The following is a 24,739-nucleotide window of genomic DNA, read 5'->3' on the forward strand; positions in this document are numbered from 1 at the left end:
AACTGGGTAAGTTGACTTTTCAGATGTTTTTCTACGTAGATGAACTTACTATTCACGTAGGTGAATATGTCCAGATTGCTTACTATGGTGTGAGTGCGTTCCTTGAATTTACCGGACAAACTTGTATCCAGAATAAAGAGCTTGGGGTGCTCCGTGCGAATAATAATATAACCGCAAATTGATGTACGACCAGATTCTGTCAACGCGAATGTGGTGTCTTCAGATTCCACCATATATAGTGTAGGTGAGAACTTTGTCTTTGTAGAAACTCTGGTAGCTAGTCCTTCGTAGAGAACGTCGTAGCTATTGAACTTGCAGTAATCGTTGGGAACGACATCCCAGAATGTATGTCCATCTTGCGTATCAAGGCAGCTTCCTTTTGTGAAGGAGCATATTTGTCCTGACTGTAGATGGATCTGACCTGTAGAGAGCTTCACTGTTGCTGTGTAGTCCCTCAGGGTTATTCGAACAATGGCCTGTACAACGACACTGGTCCAAGTGCCGAATGGGTCGTTGTACGTTGTTCCCGCGCATTGCCCGTTATTTTGAAGTTCTCCCGCCAATGTGAGGCTGCGGGATGTAGTAGAATTGGGCTGGACTCCCGTGACCTGGGCGGTCGGAGTGATGAGGATTGTTCCGGTCTTCTGCAACTCGGAACAGGTTTCACTGGTGGTTGCCAGTAAATATTCCTGTCGTCCGTTCGTGACGATGGAAACATGTGAGTGCATGCCACAATAGAATATCGTGCGGTCGATTTCTATGTGGCACTGGATTACTCTCGTCTGAGTAAACTCTGCTAGTTGTAGCAATTGGATTTTTACTGAGTCCTCCGTGGGCTTGATTTCTTCAGGCTCGCAATCAGGAATATCGATGATGGAGAACGTTGTCGTGTTCAGTGTAGATCCTCCACAATCGTATCCGATGAGGGTGTACACTCGCGTGGCTATAGAGAGTACGATGGCAACTTGGATCGGCTGCATGATTACAGTTTCGTGTGTGTCTAAGGACTGACGGTCTTCTGAGGCGATTGCTGCTTCGGAGGAGCGGTGTTGCGATGTGATATGCTGATCTTCCAGTGGTGGAAGGAGTGTTACGTCGTCCGATGTACGACGTTGGCCTTGTACACACACTATGTATACAAGGTCTGATCTGCATAAGATCCATACACCGTCCCCTAGACATAAGAGCATAGTATTAAGATTTCATTATTCTATTGTTCTAATCCTTATCTCCGTCTCTACCCATCACCATAACTTCTCCTTGATCAACACCTTACCTCAGTTTCAACCCATCACCACGACACATAATGCAATAAAGTATTGCATCACTCTGGAAGCATCTAGAAGCTTCTAGAAACGTCGAGAAGTCCAAAGACTGCTGCATCAGCAGTCCCACGCTCGTAGAGGGCAATAGGACAGCCACGAGACTGCAGCGTCAGCAGAAATGCACGTGCAGTCCCCGGGAGCGAAGACGCTGCTGCGTCAGCGGTTCTCCCACTCCGACGACTGAAGAACAAAGAGACTGCAGCGTCAGCTATCCCCACTCCGAACGAAGGAGGCAAGGCAGAGCGGACGCTTGCATCAGTCCGCCTCCATCTCGCGACTCGAGCAGTCCGCCTCCAGACAGCGACTCGAACGGTCCGCTCCAAGCGAGCGACTCGCACGGACGTGCCAGTCCGGCTTCTTCCGACTTCAAGAGCAGACGTGTTCAGTCTAGCTCCGCGAAAGTGAAGTGTGTCGATTGTTACGTCGGACGACCTCCGACGTTGGTCGAATCGAGGACCGTACCTCGATTCTAGGCTAAGATTAAATATTAAGTACATAATACCTCTTAAACCCATCGCTATCAAACTCTTGTTCTAAATCTAATATCTCTTAAACCCATCGCTATCAAACTCTTGTTCTAATTCTAATACATCTTAAACCCATCACTACTTCACCCACGACTTTTCCTAAACTTGTTCTAATACCCATCACTACTTAAATCTCGACTCTCCCAATTGTTCTAAACCCAACCACCACTCCAAACTCTCAATCTTACCTAACACTTGTTCAAACCCTCATCTACACTTATAACTTGTTTAAACCCTCATCTACACTTAACACTTGTTCAAACCCTCATCTACACTTACAACTTGTTCAAATCCTCAACTCCGCTCGAGTAAACGCCACCTCGAGAACAAAGAGATCGCAACGTCAGCAGTCTTGCACGCGTCACCACTCTGTCGAGAGCGAGGACAAAGAGACTGCAACGTCAGCAGTCTTGCACCCGTCACCACTCCGACGAGCGAGGACAAAGGGACTGCAGCGTCAGCAACCCCCACTCCGAGCGAAGGAGGCTACGCAGAGCTGCCTCTTGCATCAGTCTGGTGCTAGCCAGCGAAGTGAGCGGACGTGTCGATCTGCGCTCACTCCATTCTCACACAACGACATCAGTCAGTCTGGCCCAAGCCAGCGAAGCGAGCAGACGTGTCGATCTGCGCTCTTCTAATTCGCGCTTCGACGTTCATCGACGTTTGTTCTACTATTCTATTCCAAATCCATTCCAATTCAATTCCTAAATCAATTCCAATTCTATCTCTTACTAACTCATACTCCGTATACGATTATTACGTTTAATTCATTTATTATTATACTACCAAGTTTATACTCAAGTGTACTCAACGTTCTTTATTTCAATATATTGTGACGTGGCAGCTTTGCCGACGTCTGTCCGAACCCTTTTAACCGAGACCGGGTCACTCGCGAGCCGATACGAATCGAAGTGAGCGTAGCGATCGATCTCCCTGGAGACAACCGGCCTCCAGCGGCGGAAAATTTATCGCATTTGAATGTCGCGCCGCTGGGCGCGACACGGAGTTTCAGGACCTGCTCCCTTGCAGGGGGAGCCGACACCTATCCGCAGCTGCTAATTGGCGAAAGCCATTACGGGAAGACGCCCGGCCGACCTATCACGCAACGGCGCGAACGAGGAAGACAACGGGGATTGGACCGAGCTCGGATTCACCAACCCGGAGATGCCGACGAGGAAATGACTTCGTAGGGACGCTCATCTGCCCAACCTTGCCGACTCTCACCCGGGAACAGCCACGAGAGCTCACCTGGAATAGCTCGGGTCCATCCCCTCGCCCTCGCAGCGTTATCGGACGCGGCCCCGAGAAAATGAACAATTGTCGGAGGCCCGGGTCCGAATTCCCCGAATTCGGCCCTGTAGCGAGGAGCCACGCGATAGGTCCGGCCGTCGTAGCAGCGAGGATAGATGAGGAAGTAGTGGGGGACGCCCCGTTTCCGCGTTCCGAGCCGACGCGAAGTGTGTCACTAGGACGAAGGACAAAGTGACACGCGCACGTGTTTTGAAACCGCGTTGATCATAGCAAAGTACTGTGCTACGACCGCCATTGTCGAGCTTGAGCCGTGCCGTTTGGTAAGTACCGGTCATAATACTGCGAATAAAGTTCTGTGATTGCTCGTGTTGGCTCGGGACGTCTTTTGGAAGGTTCTGTAACCTATTTGCGCGGGCTAAGTGCTTCGGCGCGTCCGGGGTCCGAGACGAGTGTTCTCGCGCCGGCGCCGAAGCAGTGTGTCGTAGCGATCCCGAGTGGTTTTGCGGGACGTACGAATTTCGATTGCGGCCCTTTAGATTCACGATCCTCGGAAGTTCCACGGTGGGACGACGCGACGCGCCCGCTTCGATCTCGCTACGTGTTTGCCGTCCTCGCCTAGTCTCTTCGCACTGCGACGCGTATTCTATCGGGGCTCGGCGGAAATCGTGCCTTTCCAGGCTTGTATCATTCACGCGGAATCCTGTGACCGCCGAGTCCGACGCGAACCGGGAATATTACGCGCGAACGACCGAACACCCGTCGAAATCGATCGAGATCGCGCCGGCGGCCATCTTGTTCGCCACCGGCTCTCGCCGGTGGCCTGTCAACGTTAATTCCCGAGATAATAAACGATCTTTGTCTGCCGTAAATGTCTCGGTTCATTCTTTCCCTGTGAGAAACGTTCCCGTCGCGGGGAATGCCCCGTCTTTCACTCCACGTGTAACCTCGGACCCTTCTACCGCTATCCCAGGTCGCGCAATCCTCGTGTGTTCGGAAAAGTGATCCCTCGGGTTTGAATCCCGATTGTTTTCGTGCGGCACGAGGGCGTGCCTGGCGCCCGTAGGTCCCATTTCGAGCGCTCGAGGGAGAACAATTTCGAATACGCGAGTGATTGTTTGTCCCGGGAGGACCACGTTTCGCGCGACCGAGCGTGGCCCGGCCGTCAGGCCATAATTTCCCGAGTCCGGTCACCGATTCTGTCGAGAACCGGTGAACGGCGTGACAAATTGGCGCCCGAACAGTTCAAATCTCTCGCAGAGGAAGCGATTTGAGAAAAGGCTTGTTCGTACCGACGCGTGGAGAAGCGCGGGGCTCTCACAGGAGAAAACATATTATCGGCGAAGAAAGGCGAGTCACAGAGACGAAGCGAGCCGCGGCGTAATAGAGACACGCGACCCGTGTAAACATTCTTTTTTTCTCTCTCTCGTTCATTCAGTCGGGAGAATCGAGCCAGCACGGAATTGTATTACAATCTGATATTTACTGTCTACAAGGTTCACCTTGTAATTGTTTCGTGTGCCATTCCAGCGGCCAAGTGTAGATACCGGGTGACCACAATTATACCGATTAAATATTTGATTATTTAATAAATTATAATTTCTGAAAGTGTTGGTCTGTTGGTTGCAGTATTTATTTATTTATTTGTTTGTTGAAGAGTTTATTTATTTATTTATTAATTTATTTATTGTAAATCTCTAGTCATGTAATTCGTTCAAATTATTTATTGTTACTAAATTATTTATTTATTAATTTATTTAATTACTTATTTGTTGTCTACGAATTTTATCATTTATTAATTTTTTTTAACGTCTCCAAAGAGGTTTAGGGGGGACAACCTTCGTAGGTTGTGGGGTCTCGCGGTCGGTTGCGTGGTACGGGCGACTATCGCACTTGCTGGTACGGGACGCGCCAACGAGTGCGACCCACCAGCGGGTCGAGGGTGCCCCTCGCAAACCGACACGCGGGATATAGCGCGCGGAGGTTGTACCACTAAAACTCGTTCGAGGAGACGCAGTTTAATTAAACCCCTATTTTGTTTTGTCGGGGTCACCCGCCAAAAAAAAAAAAAAAAAAAAAAAAAAAAAGAAAATTAGTTATCGAGGCCTGGAATGACGCACGACCGATAGAATTTATGCAAAATTGATTGAAATTTATTGTGTATTTTCCCCATAAATTTTGTCGCCCACCCACATGTTTTTTTATGATGTTTTTTTTATGTGGTGTTGGGGGAAAGTATGGTGTTTGAGATGTCAATGTGGTAGCCTAGACGAGTGCCGTCTTAACCTCGATTAGATTCGTTCGGGTTGTATTTGTGATTTTCGAATGAAATTAGCGAAATATCGTACACCCCTCAAGTATAGATTGCGACGGCTAGCGCTGGCCGAGAAAAGGAGGAGGGGGTACGACGATTAGTTACAGAAAACGCGTATGAACACTGTCGACGGGCAGTAGAACGCGATTAGGTTACTCGATAGGAGACTTACTCTTTCCTGCCGCGAAGATAAGAAAGATGAATTGCCGGGGGAAGGCCGCGTAAGAAAAATCGGATTTTTCGTTTGCTCGCGGGTACAAAGTAGATACGCGTTCTCTCTCTCTCGAATAATTTCCGCAAGTAGAGCGGCCGGCATTCGTGTAACGCGGCCGGCGAACCCGATCCCTATCCATTATACCGTACAACCGCAACCAGAGTAGTCAGGTACCGAAACCCCGGAAATGAGAAGCCTACTTAATATACCGAAAAGGGAACGGTCCAACTCGGAAGAGCGATCAGTTTACGGAGACGCGATGGAGCAGGAGTGGGTATCCGAAGCGGGCCCCTCGGGGTACGTAAGGGGCAACAGAGAGAGGTCACCCCCTCACGAAGTAATCCTCCCAGTCTCCACATCCCGAGTACCGAGCGGAGCGAGACCTCGAGACCTTTATTACCAGGGGACACCCATCGTCGACATAATGCGACGATGGAAATTAAAATTCACCGGAGAACCGGAAGAGGACCCTGAGGAGTTTCTAGAAGATCTAGAGCTACAACGGGAGTATTGTAATATCGCAAGAAGCGACTTGTTACGTTGTTTAGCGGTATGTCTCGGGGGAACCGCAAAGCATTGGTACAAGGAGGAGGGGGCGGAGTGTACAACATGGGAGGAATTCGCGGAGGCTTTTAGGGAATTTTTCGGGGAAACGGACTACCAGGACACTCTGGTACGCAGAATAAAAGATAATTATCAGGAGAAGGATGAACCGGTACGCGAATACATTATGAAAATGTCGGTCTTATTTAAGAGATTACAGCCACCGTGGTTGGAACAGAAAAAGGCGAAGCGGTTATATTGGGGCGCAAGGCCATCCCTGCAGCGTTCCATAGCGATCGGTTCGATAGCTACGGTGAGAGAACTGCGTAAACAGTTAATTGAAGCTGAACGGGAGATAGAGCAAAGGAACAAGAATGGGCCGAAATCCTCGCGGGAGGACCGCCCCGGTTCCGCTTCAGATTCCCCCCGATACTCGCGCTCTAGATCGGAAACGCGGAATAGATCAGTCCGTTTCGAGTATGCGAACGCGGTAGCAACCACCAGCGGGGACGAGACGGGAGATTCGGACGCGAGTTCATTTAAATCTGCCGGGGGGAGCTCGAGATCTGGGTCGGGAACTCGCGAACCCAAGGCGGCGCTAAGGAAGAGTGTTCCACAAGCCACGCCGAAGGGAAGCGAAAAATCCCGATCCGGAAAAACATCACGGGACCCCTCGCGTGAGCCCCGCCCTCGCGCGGCGGAGATGACCGCAGCCGTAACAACAGGCCAATGGGACTCGCACGATAAACAGCGTGCGAACGGAGGGATTCGGCTGCAATGTTGGAATTGCCGTAAGACCGGTCACCTTTCACGCCATTGCCGAGAAGAACGTCAGTTACGTTGTTACGGTTGCGGGGCGGCAGGTGTCACGAGGAAACGTTGCCAAAGGTGTCGACCGCGATCGGGAAACGACAGGGGGAGTCAATCGGAGCGGCCGGAGAGACTCCACCCGAATTGATATCGGCCCGCGTAGTAACTGTCGGGGACAAATACCGCCCTCCTTTGCTAACCGTAGACGCATTTATCGGCAAAATGGCCACGCGCGCCCTAATCGATTCGGGGTCGTCCCTGACATTTATTAGTCGGGACGTCCTCGGTAAAGTTAAGGGCACTAGTATCGAGCTCATTAAAGCGGGAAAACCGTGCTATTTCCTTCTTGCCACGGGGGCTTTGGATCGTGCCGAAGACGAGGCACATTTTCAGTTAAGAATAGGCGAAGAGAGACGCGTGATAGCCGCGAAGGTCCTAGACAATCTCGTGACCCCCCTACTGCTAGGTACGGATTCGATAGCGAAGTTCGGCATAGTAGCGGAATACCATAACGCTGTTTGGTATTTCGCGTCGCGGCCCGGTGATAGGTTCCGTTTCGAAGACACCCCCCCTAGCGCGGTATGTTGTGGTCTGCAGATTTTAACGGACAGTGAAAGGAGTCGCTTAGACGCCTTCCTCGAGTCCACGTTGCCGGAATTCGACAAAATGACGGGCATAACGGACTTGATCAGCCACAAAATCGATGTGGGTGACCATCAACCTATTAAACAGCGATATTATGCCGTCTCTCCGAAAGTACAGGAGGCCATATACCAGGAAGTAGATAAACTACTGGCCGACGGCATAATAGAGCCATCGCAGAGTGCCTGGTCAAGTCCGATAGTGATGGTCAAGAAGGCCAATGGTACGTACCGCTTCTGTCTCGATTTTCGGAAAGTTAACGAGGTCTCGAGGAAAGACGCGTATCCGCTGCCGCTCATGACACAGATTCTCGACAAATTACGTTCGGCGAAATACATTTCGACAATCGACCTCAGTCAGGCGTATTTTCAAATTCCCCTGGAAGAGAAAAGCCGGGAAATAACAGCTTTCACGGTCCCGGGGAAGGGCCTATTCCATTTCCGCCGCATGCCGTACGGACTGTCAGGCGCGCCCGCAACTTTTCAGAGATTATTAGACCGATTGATAGGGCCGGAAATGGAGCCGCACGCGTTTTCGTATTTAGACGATATCATTATCGTCACCAAGACGTTCACGGAACATCTCGTGTGGCTCGATAGAGTGTTGAATAAGATCAAAAAGGCTGGTCTAATAATCAATGCGAAAAAGTGCGAGTTTTGCCGACAGGAAGTCCGGTACTTGGGCTTCGTGGTGAGCCGAGAGGGGCTAAAGGTGGATGCGGAGAAAATGCAACCCGTATTATCGTTCCCTCCGCCGAAAACGGTGAAGCAGGTGCGACGTTTCCTTGGAATGGCTTCTTGGTATAGAAGATTCATCCCGGGATTCGCCACACTTGCTGAACCATTAAATGGCCTTTTACGGAAAGACCGTGCATGGGAATGGAAGGACGATCAACAAACCGCCTTCGAATCCCTGCGAGACGCGATAGCCTCAGCACCTACCCTCTCGTGCCCGAATTTCGAAGTCCCCTTCACAGTACAGACGGACGCAAGTACGGTGGGACTAGGCGCCGTATTAACGCAGGAGGTCGATGAAGTCGAAAGAGTTATCGCATTCGCGAGTAGATCTCTATCGGTACCGGAGAGAAAATATTCCGCCACGGAATTGGAATGCCTCGCGATCGTCTGGGCGGTGGAGAAGTTTCGACCCTACTTGGAGGGGTACGCGTTCACGGTGGTGACGGACCACAACAGCCTGCGCTGGCTTAGAACGTTGAAGAACCCAACGGGTAGGTTAGCACGGTGGGCCCTGCAGCTAATGGAATACGATTTTAAAGTGGTATATCGGCAGGGCGCCCTGAATAAAGTGCCGGATGCACTATCGCGAGCATTCGAGGGGGAGGGGGTCGAAGAAAACGGGACACACGTTGTGGCAACAATACGAGCGAATTGGTACGAGGGGAAGTTCGCGGAAGTAGAGCGGAACCCGAATAAAAATAAGGACTGGTCCATTCGGGACGGGGAACTATTTTGCCGCCGTACCGATCCCCTCATCGCGGAAACACTGGGGTCAGATGGGGGTGAATGGAAACTGGTGATACCGGAGGATCGCAGAACCGAGATCCTGCAAGAGGCGCATGACAATCCGCAGGCAGGGCATCTGGGCGTCGAAAAGACGTACCAGCGTATCGCGTCCCGCTATTACTGGCCTGGCATGTACAGGACAGTGGTCGAATACGTGAGACGCTGTAATACCTGTCAACTCACGAAAGTGGAGCAAGCACTTCCACCGGGGTTGATGGGTCGGCGCCGTGTTGACACGCCATGGTCAGTGGTAGCAGCGGACATAATGGGCCCGTTTCCGCCTAGCAGGACCGGCAATGTTTACCTCCTGGTGATCCAGGATCTATTCACGAAATGGATTGAGTGTACCCCGCTCCGAAAAGCGACCGGCCAAAAGATTGCCGAGGCACTCGAGGCGTTAATCTTCTCGCGTTGGGGGACTCCGGACGTCCTATTAACGGATAACGGTACGGAGTTCGCCAACAAAAGTATTCGGGAGCTCGCGGAAGAGTACGGGATCCGACTCACTACGACCCCCCCGTACCATCCGCAGGCCAATCCGATAGAGCGCGTTAATCGAATTCTGAAGACAATGATCGTAGCATATATTGGTAGGGACCACCGAGATTGGGACCTTAATTTACCGCAGTTCAGATTCGCATATAATACCGCGCACCATTCCGTGCTACAGGCCTCTCCCGCGTTTCTGAATTTCGGGCGAGAGCCACGACCGGCGAAGTGCGTAAGGGCAAGCGTGGACCCACCTGTCGACCTCGAGGTGACCTCCAACGACACGTGGAAGAAAAGAGTGTCACAGTTGCCGTCGCTAAGGCACTGGATGTTGGAGAACCTCGAGGACGCGTATAAGAGACAGGCGCACTATTATAATTTGCGGCGTAGGGATAAAGAATTTAATGTCGGGGATAGGGTAATGAAGCGACAGCGAGTACTCTCCTCGGCGGCAAATTATGTGGCGGCAAAACTAGTGCCGAAATTTATCGGTCCCGTCACGGTCACGCAGAAGTTATCGCCGGGGGTGTACGTCCTAACCGCGGAGGACGGACGCAGCCTCGGCAAAGCCCACATAGAGGATCTCAAGCCATACTTCCCCCCACAGCCACCAACGAACACCAATTGATATCGTAGGATCTTCCCGTTTCACAGATTACCGTCCTGTCCACTAGAAAAAAAAAAGGAAACACGATGGAGGACCAGTCATGGGTGGATGCCTGGATGAAGGCATTATTGGGGCTCCCGAGTGGGGAAACAATTACCACCCCCGAAGAAGACTCCGCGGAAGAAACGCGGCACCAAATTGAAGATCCTGCCGAGGAACGGAAGGAAGGGGAAGAGGAGCCACCAAGCGTCCAACAGGAGGACGAAGGGGACGCGGAGCAGACGGACGAAATAATTCGCCTAGGCCTCCTGGCGGCATTGCGGGCGTTATACCCGTCGGCCACGACCTCGGGGGAGGAGGAGCCCGACCGGGAAGAAGCAGAGGTACCGGGGGGGACGTCGGAAGAACCCCCCCCCATTAGGCTCACCGGTCCCAACATCACAACCCCGGGAGGAGCAAATGGCGGTGATACTGGCCTGGGCACAGGCCTTCGGCAGGGGAGGACCCCGCGGACGGGAAAGGTGGGCTAAAATATCGAACCCGGACTCAAGCTTTAGACCGATCCCAGCAGCTCAGGTCAAGCCGGGCCCGAGCCCGAGGTTCTTACCAACGGCCGTCGTACCGCCAGCAGCAGGAGGAAGAAGCCAGAACCGGCAACACGAAAACGTGGAGGCGAGGATGCGGCGCATCCAAGAGCAACAGCGCCGAACGGTTGAGGTACTGGCCCCGGGAGGACAGGAGGAAGTACCTCGAAGTCCAAACGGAGGCAGGCAAGAGGGAAGGGCGATCCCGGCGGGCGGACCCAGGTGGCGGGGAGCCGCGAAGAAGAAGCGCGGGTGCGAAGTGGAATTCGGCTGTTGGAGATGCCACAGCATGGAACACACCCATCATGAGTGCCGCAAGCCACAAAGATGGGATTATTGCTTCCGGTGTGGGCGACCGTTTTACACGGTTAAGACGTGCCCCGAATGCAAGGATACATGGAGAACGGGGGGGCCACGGCATGACCGGGGGCCTAAATGGTAGGCGGTCGCCCACCACCGGACTGAGGGCTGCAACATCGCCGACAGCCGAAGAGGAGAGGAGAAAAAGAAATAAGACTGTGAGAGCTAATCAGAAAGAAGACCAAAGATAAAGTATTTATTTTAGTTTCGTGTGTGGGAAACCTTGCCGCGCCAACAGGCACGTAAAAGTTAGATTATTTTTTTTTTGAAGGTCCCACACAATTTTTTTTTGCCGCACCTAAGCGTGCTTTAATGTTCCTCTTTGCCGCGCCAAGGCGCATAATAAAAACGGTTAATAATAAGGGAGGAGAGTCGCTTCATTCACCCCTACCCCGTCGTCGTCAGGCGTCCGGGCCAAGCGGGGCCCGGCAAAAGCGTAAGTTTCGTTTCAGATGCGAGCCGGCGGTGTGAGCAGGCCTCGTCAACAGGAAAGAAGTAAGGAGGTTAAGATTGCAGGTACTTGTCTGGGACTGGTGTTGTCGGGTTCGTACATGTCTCTATGTTGGTTTTGGGATACACCACGGAACTCTGAGGATGATCGATCGTCACCGAGCCCACGAATGAATTGACCGGTAACTGCCAAGCGGTGTGCCCCGGTCTCCTTTAGGGGGGGAGGAGTTGTGACGTGGCAGCTTTGCCGACGTCTGTCCGAACCCTTTTAACCGAGACCGGGTCACTCGCGAGCCGATACGAATCGAAGCGAGCGTAGCGATCGATCTCCCTGGAGACAACCGGCCTCCAGCGGCGGAAAATTTATCGCATTTGAATGTCGCGCCGCTGGGCGCGACACGGAGTTTCAGGACCTGCTCCCTTGCAGGGGGAGCCGACACCTATCCGCAGCTGCTAATTGGCGAAAGCCATTACGGGAAGACGCCCGGCCGACCTATCACGCAACGGCGCGAACGAGGAAGACAACGGGGATTGGACCGAGCTCGGATTCACCAACCCGGAGATGCCGACGAGGAAATGACTTCGTAGGGACGCTCATCTGCCCAACCTTGCCGACTCTCACCCGGGAACAGCCACGAGAGCTCACCTGGAATAGCTCGGGTCCATCCCCTCGCCCTCGCAGCGTTATCGGACGCGGCCCCGAGAAAATGAACAATTGTCGGAGGCCCGGGTCCGAATTCCCCGAATTCGGCCCTGTAGCGAGGAGCCACGCGATAGGTCCGGCCGTCGTAGCAGCGAGGATAGATGAGGAAGTAGTGGGGGACGCCCCGTTTCCGCGTTCCGAGCCGACGCGAAGTGTGTCACTAGGACGAAGGACAAAGTGACACGCGCACGTGTTTTGAAACCGCGTTGATCATAGCAAAGTACTGTGCTACGACCGCCATTGTCGAGCTTGAGCCGTGCCGTTTGGTAAGTACCGGTCATAATACTGCGAATAAAGTTCTGTGATTGCTCGTGTTGGCTCGGGACGTCTTTTGGAAGGTTCTGTAACCTATTTGCGCGGGCTAAGTGCTTCGGCGCGTCCGGGGTCCGAGACGAGTGTTCTCGCGCCGGCGCCGAAGCAGTGTGTCGTAGCGATCCCGAGTGGTTTTGCGGGACGTACGAATTTCGATTGCGGCCCTTTAGATTCACGATCCTCGGAAGTTCCACGGTGGGACGACGCGACGCGCCCGCTTCGATCTCGCTACGTGTTTGCCGTCCTCGCCTAGTCTCTTCGCACTGCGACGCGTATTCTATCGGGGCTCGGCGGAAATCGTGCCTTTCCAGGCTTGTATCATTCACGCGGAATCCTGTGACCGCCGAGTCCGACGCGAACCGGGAATATTACGCGCGAACGACCGAACACCCGTCGAAATCGATCGAGATCGCGCCGGCGGCCATCTTGTTCGCCACCGGCTCTCGCCGGTGGCCTGTCAACGTTAATTCCCGAGATAATAAACGATCTTTGTCTGCCGTAAATGTCTCGGTTCATTCTTTCCCTGTGAGAAACGTTCCCGTCGCGGGGAATGCCCCGTCTTTCACTCCACGTGTAACCTCGGACCCTTCTACCGCTATCCCAGGTCGCGCAATCCTCGTGTGTTCGGAAAAGTGATCCCTCGGGTTTGAATCCCGATTGTTTTCGTGCGGCACGAGGGCGTGCCTGGCGCCCGTAGGTCCCATTTCGAGCGCTCGAGGGAGAACAATTTCGAATACGCGAGTGATTGTTTGTCCCGGGAGGACCACGTTTCGCGCGACCGAGCGTGGCCCGGCCGTCAGGCCATAATTTCCCGAGTCCGGTCACCGATTCTGTCGAGAACCGGTGAACGGCGTGACAATATATATTATATTTTACCAGTGCTACGTGAAGTTAATTTCCACATCATTCTACTAAATCCAGTGACAGTTTCTTTTCGAAATTCGAATCGTGCCCTCGTTAATCATACAGAACTTGGCTTGGAGGTCAGTTCGTCCGCTCCGCTGAGAAGTAGTGGTTGACGAGTAGACGTTTGGAAATAATAACTTTCCAAATCAGATAAACGCATTTAATATTAATAATAAATAATTGAGCTCTCGCTTACGTGTTCAACCTCGGTCACAAAGGGAGAAGCTTACAGCTCCGCCGAGGCAATACGTCAACGAGGTGACACTTAGTCAAAAGACTATCGAAGTTAAAGTGACAGTTTGTGAAAGGAAACATATCAGTGTCTAAAGTGAAGTGACAGTTTTAATAGTGCCCTCGTTGTCGCACGGTGACCCGGCTCGGAGGCCAGTTCGTCTGCTCTGCTGGGTAGTGCCGATTAACGAGTGGACATTTTCGAGTCAAGTAAATTACCTCTGGCCAGCGCCTACGGGGAACCCCTGGCCAATTTTTCTTTCACGTTTGGGACTTAGACAAAATCCGACAAAAAGGATTTTCAGAGTATTAACTCTTCCGAAACAGTTCCTTCCATACCTATCCCTTATGCGTCGTACACGTCGTGCAGGCCGAAAGTATCAACAGAGATCAACCACGCGGATCTCTCGCGTTCCACGCCTGTCAACGTTACACCAGCTGCCCGCTATGAGATCATCGATCTCATAGACATCTCTGACGACGTCGACGACGCCAGGAATACCATAAACCTGTCAAGTGACAACAACAACCCGCCTGCCGTTCGTTACGAGGTCATTGACCTCGTCACCATCTCTGATGACGATGACAGCAGGAGCACGATAATCTTGCCGCACGTTCGCTGTAGGATCATCAAGGACGAGTACCTACCGTCCAACAGACGCATTGTCGTGCGTACCCCAGCGAGACAGCTGCCAAACCTTCCTCATCTCGATGAGATCTGTCTGGACGACCCGTTATACCAGACCCATGCTGACCGACGAGCTCAGCTCCTTCAACAGTACTACTAAGATACAACAACTAACCGGTGAGAATTCGTATCTTTTGTAACCCCTTTTGTTCCATGTCAACTCACCGCGTTCGTTGCGTCAGCGTAGAAGTATCGCCATCCGCGTTGACTGCTAGCGGGTGTCGGTCTCAAATGACTATCGGTGTCCTAGCGCATATGACTGCCCGTCTGGCTGTCTTGGCGTAAAAGACCGTTTCCTCTTCAATTCCACGTGCCGCCTCCTGGGGTCATCTTCTTTGCCTAGGACGTGGGGCGTGACGTAACAAAATTTGGCGCAGTCGGTAGGACACGAAAACGGTCGCCGGTAGTCGAACCATTAACAAATTGTTTTTGTACGTCTGACATTTGTTCTCTATATCGTGTGTCGAGTAAGAATTCACACTAATATCGCAAAATGTCTCGCCCAATCACACGATCCCAAACGGATCCCCGAGCGGATCCTAATCAAGACCTTCCTCCGCCAACCGAGGAAGAGCTACTTCTTTACGCGCAAGATCTCGCCCGTAAAGAGGAATATTTAAAAGAGCAAACCGAATTCATTGCTAAATTGCGTCTTAAATATGAAGAAGACGCACAGAATCAAAATAACATGCTCGATGAAATACGCAAAGAGCTCCACAATATTCAAGCCTTGAACCAAAACTTACGTCACCGAGCGCCTACACCAGGCCCCAGTAACGTCTCTAACACGCGAGAACCTTCATTATCAGAGCCACGCGAAACCCCGCAATATGAGCCAACAGGAAATTTCGCGTTGAAACAAGCCGCAGAACTCGTACCCAAATTCGACGGAACATCGATTCCCGTCCTAAAATTCATCCGCGCCTGCAAACGCGCGCGTGATTCTATCCCCGAATCCATAGAACGTGCCCTTACTAAACTAATCTGCAATAAACTTTCCGATCGTGCGTACGCTGCCATTGAAGGCGAAAACATACGTACGATCTCACAACTTTGCGATAAGCTACGAACAGTACTGGGACCCTACAAATTCGTGGACCAGTACCGTGGCGAATTGGCAAGCGTAGCCCAGGGCAACAATGAGCATATTCTTGACTTCATAAATCGAGTCAAAGATTTACGAACCGCCATCAGCGATTCTACCGAAGGACATTACGACTACAGAGAAATCGATCGTTTCACAGTCGAGTGCTTCCTTCGCGGTCTACTCCCACAACTTCGCAGCGAAGTTTTGCATTGCCGTTCTCAGAATTCGGCAGAGATCTTCGAAGCAGCCATCTCTGCATATAAGCAATATGAGCTGTATCAAAACCGTCGTCGCGAATCTAATCGTGACGATTCCCGCAAGGTAAGCTTCTCAGATAACAGAAGCTCCTATCGCCCACGCTCTTCTGACAATTTCAATTCTCGCGAACGCATCCCTGAACGTCGCGACAACAGACCGGATGAGCGTCGCGATAACGGGTCCGACCAACGTCGAGACTCGTGGAGAAACTCGAACCGCAACTCTTATCGTTCTCCAACTCCGCAGTGGCGATCCGAAACCCCTCGCGAACAAAACCCGCAGCGCGAAAACCGGGACCCGAATTCAAATCGCGACAGACGTTCGGGAGAGCCCCGCAAGTTTTGCAACTATTGCAAAACTCCCGGGCATGACATTCACGAATGTCGAAAAAGAGCCTATAACAATAACCTGCGCTCGGGAAACGAGTCAGGCCTCCCGACAGGAACGAATCAACAGCGGGAGGCCGCCCCAACAAAGCGCAACCAAACATTCACGCAGACCGCCGTTCGAACGAACGAGCTCCCCGAAGACCAGATCGACGATTCGTCTCTGCAGTTAACCTCGCAGTAGACTCGCCGATCCCGCGCGTACAAATCTCCGCCCCTCAGCTTCGCGAGAAAAGTGAATTCTTATTAGACACGGGCTCGGAAGTCAATTTGATACGCGCGTCTAGTTTAAAACCTGGAATAACCATTGATCCCACGAGCACGATCGAAGTTCATGGAATAACCGAGGGTTCCATAGTAACACTCGGCGAAGTCGTTATATTCATTCAAGGGACAATCCCTGTCAAATTCCACGTGCTCGGGGACGATTTTCCAGTCAGTGTTAACGGAATTCTCGGCTCGCCCTTCTTTATAGGAGGAGCTGAGATTTCCTTTGCAAGGCAATTTGTTTTAATCGGAAACATTTCTATTCCGTTCTCTAATTCACGCGCACTGCCGACTGAGCCCCGCGATAGTTCAATGACGAGGGTTATTTCAATGCCTTCTCCGAAAACGGAGGTCTCTCTTGAAAAGCACGCCGCAAGGACAGAGGAAGAAACATTCCCTCTCTCAAAACGTCGGGTGCAACCGGGAGAGATTCGTATCACATCGAATAATATCGTAGAGGAACCGGTCGATAAGCGCAAAAATCTAAATCAACAGTCCGAATCAAGGACTGCAGCAGACTCTAATGAGTTTGCCGTTGAGCCCCGAACAGCCGCCTGCATTGCAGTCAGCGTACAGGGCCCGAAACAGGGATATATCCGCCGCGTCAGCGTAGCGCCGGATGTATTCCTCGGTGACTGTGTAGTCACTAATCGCGGAGGCAAAGCGAGCCTCAGATGTTTCAACACATCTCCGCGTCCGATCTCATTCCGATTACCCGTGTTAGAGGTGGAAGAGATCGAGCGTTATTCAACTAATTCCGGGTACTATCCCGACGCATTCGGTAACCATCCCGACCTTTCTAATTCAGGTAACCATCCCGACGCATTCGGTAACCATCCCGACCTTTTCAATTCCGGTAACCATCCCGACGTATTCGGTAACCATCCCGACAATTTTAATCCAGAGTCCAAAGAAGACTCCCGCGAATTCAAACCTATGAAGGTTTATTCTACAAGCTCCGGTATCAAGTCCGATTTTTTCTATTCCGAGTCTAGGTTGAAAGGAAATGTCCCCGCCTTTGATTCTCTAAAGACGACAGAACGTCTACATAAAGTAAAGCATAAAACTCTACCTCGTATAGACCGAGTATACGAGTCGATCATAAAAGATCATCCCGCGATAATTTCTAAATCAGAGTCAAAGAGAGTCTATATTTCATTTCAAAAACCTACCTCTGATTTTTCGCCGGAACATGATCTCTTCCAATCTAAACGGTCAAGTATCCGTGCACCGCAAAGCGAGTTTCATCCATCTAGGAATTATACGTCTGTAAAATACGCGTCAGCAAAAAGGAGAAACAAATTTCGTATTATACTATACCTCTGCGATAACCCGCGAACAATGATTGTAGCATCTCCTGCGACTTGCGATAAGAAACCCTCCCAGGAGATTTCATTACAGTCCTCCGCTGACGCGAAATTAGAATCCGCGTTAATCACGCGTCCGGTCAACACCGACAAACGAGCGAAATCCGAAACCCAACGTCGACAAAATCTCCTTCTACAGCCGGAAGATAAGCTTGTCGCATCACGACTCAGCCCCTCGGAAGATAGGATCATTCCAGAGGAGCTCCAGTCTTCAGACAATTTCGCAACCACAAACATGTATCCGTTACAAGTTGCCATCCTATGCACCATTACCACGCAAGTTTATACCCTCATTGGATATGATTGCGGTGGACCGACACTCAACGTCACTACGTACTCTACCATCGATAACCTGAATTGCGAACCCGAAGATGTCACACCGATCGAGAGTTTAGAGCGAATTCAACTTCTGCAGCTAGCCGAGTTTTCGCAAGCCCGAGTCCTCCAATGCCACATTGAAATAGACAGAACGATCTACTACTGTGGCATGCATTCGCATAATTCCGTCGTCGCCAATGGTAGACAAGAGTATCTCCTAACCACCACCAGTGAAACATGCTCTAATCTACACACTACTGGAACTCTGTATATTACGCCAGCGGCACAGATCACAGGAGTCCAGCCAAATTCCACAACCTCTCGTAGCCTCACAATGGCAGGAGAAATCAAGAATGACGGAAGCTGCTCAGGCACAACCTACAACGATCCTTTTGGAACCTGGACGGACGTCGTGGTGCAAGCCATAATACGCATCACGATACGGGACTACATTGCACCGATAAAGCTATCCACAGCACAAATTCATTTACAATCCGGACAAACCTGTCCTCTTCAGAAAGGCAACTGCCTCGATTCACAGGACGGATACACATTCTGGGAACCCGCACCAACAGATTCATGCAGATTCAACAACTACGATGTTCTATACGAAGGGCTAGCGACCAAGCTATCCCCACAGTTAAAATCCTCGCCAACCTTGTATACAGTTGCCTCTCAGGATACAACATTTGCACTAACCGAGACAGGACGATCTTCAGTCTGCGGATTTATCATAATCCGTACAGAACATCCAAAACTGTTCATACTAGAAACGGGGAAGTCAGGGAAATTCAAGGAGAAGTCACCCACCCTCGTCAACAATCTCGACATATTCACCTATGTCAACAGCAAATTCGTCTACGTAGAGAAACATCTCCGTACACAATTTTCTCAACTATATAAGGACGTCATTCGTCAAAAGTGCGAACTAGAACGACAAATTCTCCAGAACGCACTCACTCAGCTGCACACAGCCCCTGAAGAAGTGGCAACCGCCATCATGAAAGACGCTGGATTTATTGCAGTCCCAGCAGGTGAAGTGGTCCATATTATCAAATGTATCCCAGTGACAGTCCAGATCCGGAAAACGGAACGCTGTTATGACGAACTGCCCGTCACGTACAAGAATTCTTCAAGATTCCTGAAACCAAAGGACCACATTATTTCAAACACCGGTACAGAGAAGCCGTGCAGCGAGTTACTATCTCCATATTACAGAATACATGGAACATGGTACCGACTCACTCCATCACTAACAGAAACTATTGCACCGTCAGAACTCCATCCAATCTCTAAGGCCACATGGAAATACGTGGACCCCAAAAACCTTGCGACTGGAGGCATATATTCGCAAGACGACCTCGACAAACTGCAGGATCACATAATGTTCCCTGTAGAAAAGGTAGCCGTAATAAATACTATTGCACAAGGCGCCTCAGGTAGACAATACGCAGCAGGAAATATTAACATGTTCAACCTGCTCGACGAAGAGTCGCTTCAACAAATAGCTGAATCTACCGCACAGAAGTTATGGTCAGGATTTACCACGTTCGGATCCGTAACCGCTGGATTAATAGGAATATATGTGGCAATTCGCACAATAAAAACTATTATCAGCACAATCATCAATGGCATCGCTCTCCATTCGTTATACGGCTGGAGCCTCCACCTCATCGTCGCCATCTGGAGTTCCTTGACAAGATTCTTCATTTTCCTGAAACAAAGAGACGAAACATACACATACGCTGTCAGATATCGGAAAAGTGAAAGTGAAAATGACATAAGTGAGCCCATTCCCTCCCAAGACCCCAATAAAAGACAGTCAAATAATGAACATTGCGATTATAGACTGTCGGACATTGCGAAACCTACCCCAACTCCTCGCGCAGAATCAGACAACATCTCAGTGCATCCAGTGTTTCGTACTGTTAATACAGTCAACGTGCGCCGAGAACTGAGCTCCCTGCGCGGATCGCTCACTAACGATGCGTCTCAAGACCAAAAATTGTAATGCGAGCGTTCACCGAACACAACCTCGGACCGAGAGATTTCACTCCGAGAAATCTCTTCTCCGGCGAGGGAGGTGTTACGTCGGACGACCTCCGACGTTGGTCGAATCGAGGACCGTACCTCGATTCTAGGCTAAGATTAAATATTAAGTACATAATACCTCTTAAACCCATCGCTATCAAACTCTTGTTCTAAATCTAATATCTCTTAAACCCATCGCTATCAAACTCTTGTTCTAATTCTAATACATCTTAAACCCATCACTACTTCACCCACGACTTTTCCTAAACTTGTTCTAATACCCATCACTACTTAAATCTCGACTCTCCCAATTGTTCTAAACCCAACCACCACTCCAAACTCTCAATCTTACCTAACACTTGTTCAAACCCTCATCTACACTTATAACTTGTTTAAACCCTCATCTACACTTAACACTTGTTCAAACCCTCATCTACACTTACAACTTGTTCAAATCCTCAACTCCGCTCGAGTAAACGCCACCTCGAGAACAAAGAGATCGCAACGTCAGCAGTCTTGCACGCGTCACCACTCTGTCGAGAGCGAGGACAAAGAGACTGCAACGTCAGCAGTCTTGCACCCGTCACCACTCCGACGAGCGAGGACAAAGGGACTGCAGCGTCAGCAACCCCCACTCCGAGCGAAGGAGGCTACGCAGAGCTGCCTCTTGCATCAGTCTGGTGCTAGCCAGCGAAGTGAGCGGACGTGTCGGTCTGCGCTCACTCCATTCTCACACAACGACATCAGTCAGTCTGGCCCAAGCCAGCGAAGCGAGCAGACGTGTCGATCTGCGCTCTTCTAATTCGCGCTTCGACGTTCATCGACGTTTGTTCTACTATTCTATTCCAAATCCATTCCAATTCAATTCCTAAATCAATTCCAATTCTAACTCTTACTAACTCATACTCCGTATACGATTATTACGTTTAATTCATTTATTATTATACTACCAAGTTTATACTCAAGTGTACTCAACGTTCTTTATTTCAATATATATATTATATTTTACCAGTGCTACGTGAAGTTAATTTCCACATCATTCTACTAAATCCAGTGACAGTTTCTTTTCGAAATTCGAATCGTGCCCTCGTTAATCATACAGAACTTGGCTTGGAGGTCAGTTCGTCCGCTCCGCTGAGAAGTAGTGGTTGACGAGTAGACGTTTGGAAATAATAACTTTCCAAATCAGATAAACGCATTTAATATTAATAATAAATAATTGAGCTCTCGCTTACGTGTTCAACCTCGGTCACAAAGGGAGAAGCTTACAGCTCCGCCGAGGCAATACGTCAACGAGGTGACACTTAGTCAAAAGACTATCGAAGTTAAAGTGACAGTTTGTGAAAGGAAACATATCAGTGTCTAAAGTGAAGTGACAGTTTTAATAGTGCCCTCGTTGTCGCACGGTGACCCGGCTCGGAGGCCAGTTCGTCTGCTCTGCTGGGTAGTGCCGATTAACGAGTGGACATTTTCGAGTCAAGTAAATTACCTCTGGCCAGCGCCTACGGGGAACCCCTGGCCAATTTTTCTTTCACGTTTGGGACTTAGACAAAATCCGACAAAAAGGATTTTCAGAGTATTAACTCTTCCGAAACAGTTCCTTCCATACCTATCCCTTATGCGTCGTACACGTCGTGCAGGCCGAAAGTATCAACAGAGATCAACCACGCGGATCTCTCGCGTTCCACGCCTGTCAACGTTACACCAGCTGCCCGCTATGAGATCATCGATCTCATAGACATCTCTGACGACGTCGACGACGCCAGGAATACCATAAACCTGTCAAGTGACAACAACAACCCGCCTGCCGTTCGTTACGAGGTCATTGACCTCGTCACCATCTCTGATGACGATGACAGCAGGAGCACGATAATCTTGCCGCACGTTCGCTGTAGGATCATCAAGGACGAGTACCTACCGTCCAACAGACGCATTGTCGTGCGTACCCCAGCGAGACAGCTGCCAAACCTTCCTCATCTCGATGAGATCTGTCTGGACGACCCGTTATACCAGACCCATGCTGACCGACGAGCTCAGCTCCTTCAACAGTACTACTAAGATACAACAACTAACCGGTGAGAATTCGTATCTTTTGTAACCCCTTTTGTTCCATGTCAACTCACCGCGTTCGTTGCGTCAGCGTAGAAGTATCGCCATCCGCGTTGACTGCTAGCGGGTGTCGGTCTCAAATGACTATCGGTGTCCTAGCGCATATGACTGCCCGTCTGGCTGTCTTGGCGTAAAAGACCGTTTCCTCTTCAATTCCACGTGCCGCCTCCTGGGGTCATCTTCTTTGCCTAGGACGTGGGGCGTGACGTAACACGATCCTTCACTCCTAATTCCAATTCCAATTCCAACTCTAACTCAACTCAACTCAAGTCCTAATTCTCATACGTTATTCCTATATCATATTACAATATCCATTATTCATTAATCCAATTACTACTCCTATTATAATACTACTTACATATTGTATACCAGTGTACTTACCAGTTCTTATTTAATATATCGTTGTTATACCAGTGCTTCGATCTTGTTATTCTTGTGTTAGTTCAACACCATCTTCCAATTCAGTTCTTGCATCGAATATATTAAACTCGTGACATATCCGGACTTGGTCTAAAGTGCGCAGTGGAAACGCTGAGCCGCCAATAAGGAATTTGAAGCGAGTCATAGAGAAGTTCTCGTGCCACGTCTAGAATTGGTCTAAAGAGCGCAGTGGAAACGCTGAGCCGCCACTATAGACGTGAAGCGAGTTAACTACCAAAAAGGTTAATAACAAGTGGAAGTTCATTTTCATTATATTATTAATATTCCATCATTACTATTCCTTACCCATGCGACGCCCACGTCGAGCGGGACGCAAGTATCAACTTGCTAAATTGAGACGCGCGTTGAGAAATAAAGCGGTGCTCGATCAAATCATTGCCACTACCGAGTGGACAGAACTTCTAGGAACCACCGAGCACATTCCGTGTGACGCGTCCGATTACGTTTCTGTATACGGTTGCCCTTGCAACCCTCCTAAAGAGGTCAACCACGCGGACCTCTCGCGAGCTCCGACGCCAGTTCTGCATCCGGTCGATCGTCCTGAGGTAATCGACATAGCCGACGACGACAGCCAAGACACGATCATCGTTCCCAGGGTCCGTTGCCGAATCATCCGTGACGTTCCTCTGCCAGCTCATCAACGTGTCATCTTGCGGCCAGCATCCAAGGCCATTAATGTCGTCCCGAACCGAGCAGCAGCAACTCTGCCAGATCTCCCTCACCTCGAGGACATCTGTATAGAAGATCCGATGTACTACACCTACTGTCAGTACCGCCAGTTCCTGCCACAACAATATTATTAGGCGTCAATACAACATTGCGGTGAGTCGTATAATGTCTTGTATAATTGCCGAATCCTGTAAACTCACCGTTCTCGTTGCATCATCTCGCGCGTGATTCTTGTCGGGACACTTCTTGTAACCGCGTCGGACGTTCTCTTCTTGACTGCATCCATAGCAATATCGGTTGTCCTAGTGCATATGACAGCCCGCGGCTGTCTCGGCACGAAAGACCACTCCACAATTAATCTTCATATCTCCACCGTCCGTCTGTCACTGTTCTTGAGTGCCATCCTTTTCTCTCTCTTGGTACCTGTAACAAAAACACAGTAACGGACGTGACAGGAGATTTTGCTGACCAGAGGTTTCGTATTTCGCTCGTTTAATCTGGTAGGGGTATCTGTTATCGCGAGGGTACTCGGATTTATATTTCTTTCTTGCTGACGCGCATTTCGCTGTAGCGCAGAGATTAATTTTATCGTATTCGTTTCGCTTCGCATGGCAACGTGCAGATGGAAGTTGAAAGGAATCGAGTTTCTGTGGATCATCAGAGATATGATTCTGAAGTAAGTTATGAAGTTCTTTTACTCTGGAGGCTTTGATATCCTTCTCTGGTTTAGAACTGTCGCTGGATTTATTGTGCAATATAGAACAGACCTGCTTACATATGGGTCTTGAAGATCTTTGATTGTCGTAGGAATGGAGTTGGTCTTGGAATTGATCGGGCTGGTTACCGGAGTTAGATTAATGATCGGGCTGGTTACCGGAGTTAGTATGAGAATCGGGCTGGTTACCGGAGTTAGTATAAGAATCGGGCTGGTTACCGGAGTTAGTATGAGAATCGGGCTGGTTACCGGAGTTAGAATAAGAATCGGGCTGGTTACCGGAGTTAGAAAGGTCGGGATGGTTACCGAATGCGTCGGGACGATACCCGGAAGTAGAAAGGTCGGGATGGTTACCGAATGCGTCGGGATGGTTCCCGGAATTAGAAAGGTCGGGATGGTTACCGAATGCGTCGGGATAGTACCCGGAATTAGAAAGGTCGGAAGAGTACGACTCGATTTCTTCCATCTCCAATGGGGGCAATCGAAATGAAACTCTTTCCGACGAGGTGTTAAAACACCGGAGGCTCGCTTTGCCTTTACGATTGGTGACAACGCAGTCACCCAGGAATACATCCGGCGCTACGTTAACACGGCGGATATATCCCTGTTTAGGTC

The sequence above is a fragment of the Lasioglossum baleicum genome, unplaced genomic scaffold (genome assembly GCF_051020765.1).
Source record: "Lasioglossum baleicum unplaced genomic scaffold, iyLasBale1 scaffold0023, whole genome shotgun sequence".
Lineage (NCBI taxonomy): Eukaryota > Metazoa > Arthropoda > Insecta > Hymenoptera > Halictidae > Lasioglossum > Lasioglossum baleicum.